This window comes from Octopus bimaculoides, unplaced genomic scaffold, assembly GCF_001194135.2.
Source record: "Octopus bimaculoides isolate UCB-OBI-ISO-001 unplaced genomic scaffold, ASM119413v2 Scaffold_67244, whole genome shotgun sequence".
NCBI classification, from domain to species: domain Eukaryota; kingdom Metazoa; phylum Mollusca; class Cephalopoda; order Octopoda; family Octopodidae; genus Octopus; species Octopus bimaculoides.
Genome location: NW_026415756.1, coordinates 5,144 through 7,445, shown reverse-complemented (window position 1 = coordinate 7,445; position 2,302 = coordinate 5,144).

Sequence of the window (2,302 nt, the reverse complement as noted above, 5' to 3'; positions counted from 1 at the left end):
GGCCATATGTTGGAGTCAGTTTCTTCAACTGCAACACCCTCGAAGGTAGTGCTCCAGCATGGCCGCATATTGGGATCAACTTCTTCAACTACAACACCCTTCAAGGCAGTACTCCAGTATGGCCATATGTTGGAGTCAGTTTCTTCAACTGCAACACCCTCGAAGGTAGTGCTCCAGCATGGCCGCATATTGGGGTCAGTTTCTTCAACTAAAACACCCTCCAAGGCACTGCTCTAGTATGGCCGCATATTGGGATCAACTTCTTCAACTACAACCCTTCAAGGCAGTACTCCAGTATGGCCATATGTTGGAGTCAGTTTCTTCAACTGCAACACCCTCGAAGGTAGTGCTCCAACATGGCCGCATATTGGGGTCAATTCCTTTAACTAAAACCCCCTTCAAGGCACTGCCCCAGTATGGCCACAATGAAATGACTGAAATAAGTGCAAGAATAAAAGAATATCTGTTAATGTACCCAATGTAGTGAGTCAAAATTAATATTTAATCAATTGAAATTAATCTTACAATCAACAGATAAAGCATTGATGTTTAATGACAATTCTTGTTGAAGGCATGCAAGGGGAATAACTCCATAATTTAAATTGATTAAAGATTAAATAGAAATATGTTGTGGGAGTGGGGTAGCTGGTTGAGTCTGAGTGTTTGTAAATGGTGATAGCTCTGGATATGTTCCTATAGTCTTAAACAGCTTAGAGTTTTGTTTTTGTATGAAAATTATTTGCTAATTAGGATATCAATTAATGACAGATGACTACATTATGTTAGCCTAAACTCACTGTATTTTCTTAATGTAGAAGGCGTCCTTGAGAAATTTCCCATTTTCTATCTATCTGTCAGTCTATCACTTTGTCTATCTAATAGTCTCTTTGTCTGTCAGTCTATCTGACTGTCTATTTATCTACCTGTCTGTCTGTCTTATTGTCTGTTTTTCTGTCTGTTGCCATCTATCTGTCTGTCTACCTGTCTGTCTATCTATCTGTCTATCTATCTATCAGTCTATGTATATGTCTATCTGTCTGTCTATTTGTCTATCTACCCCATCTTCGTTGAGCCCTGTGTGGCTAATAAAAGAAATGTATCTACCTGTCTATCTATCGGTCTATCTATATGTCTATCTGTCTGTCTATTTGTCTATCTATCGGTCTATCTGTCTGTCTATCTATCTATCGGTCTATCTGTCTGTCTATCCATCTGTCTATCCATCTGTCTATCTATCTATCTATCTATCTATCTATCTATCTATCTATCTATCTATCTATCCATCTGTCTATCTATCTATCTATCTTTCTATCTATCTGTCTGTTTGTCTATCTATCTATCTATATACCTATCTATCTATCTATCTATCTATCTTTCTATCTATCTGTCTGTTTGTCTATCTATCTATCTATATACCTATCTATCTATCTATCTATCTATCTATCGGTCTATCTGTCTGTCTATCCATCTGTCTATCTATCTATTTATCTGTCTATCTATCTATCTCTCTATCTTTCTATCTATCTGTCTGTTTGTCTATTTCTCTCTTTGTCAGTCTCTTTGCTTGTCTAGATATCTAAGTCTCTCTCTCTCTCTCTCTCTCTGTTTTTCCCAGTGTATTTACTTAGCCAGCTGTCCATCTGTCTGTCTACCTGAGACCCCCCCCACAACCCACTTAACCCCAGACACCTGCCACAGATAATCTCAGGAATGTCAAGTATGCATGGCACTAATAATCTTAATCCCTTTTAAGTATTGCCTTCCCTTCCCACTTCTCCACCCAACCCCTGCACACACACACACACACACACTAAGTTCATCCAACCATACACATAGTTCTGTCTCTCTTCAGTGGTGGTGGTGGTGGTGGTGGTAGAGTTACATACAGTGTGTGTGTGTGTCTGTGTGTCACTGTATGTAGGTCAAAATGTAATTAGATTTTCATTACTTCTACCCTGAAATCTGATCTTACCCCTACCTCTTTCTGTCTGTGACACTGTGTATGCATGTGTGTGTGCGTGTGTGTGCAAATCTGCATATTCTACATTCCCTTTACTGTTTGTAACTGTGTGTGCTTGTATACACACACACACACACACACACACACACATATATATATACATATGCACACCTATCTCCATACCTTATCCTTTAATGAATGTAATATATATATATATATATATGTGTGTGTGTGTGTGTATATATATATATATATATATACACATGCACAGAGTGTATCTGTATATATGTATACATGTATATATATATATGTGTATATATATATATATATATATATATATAT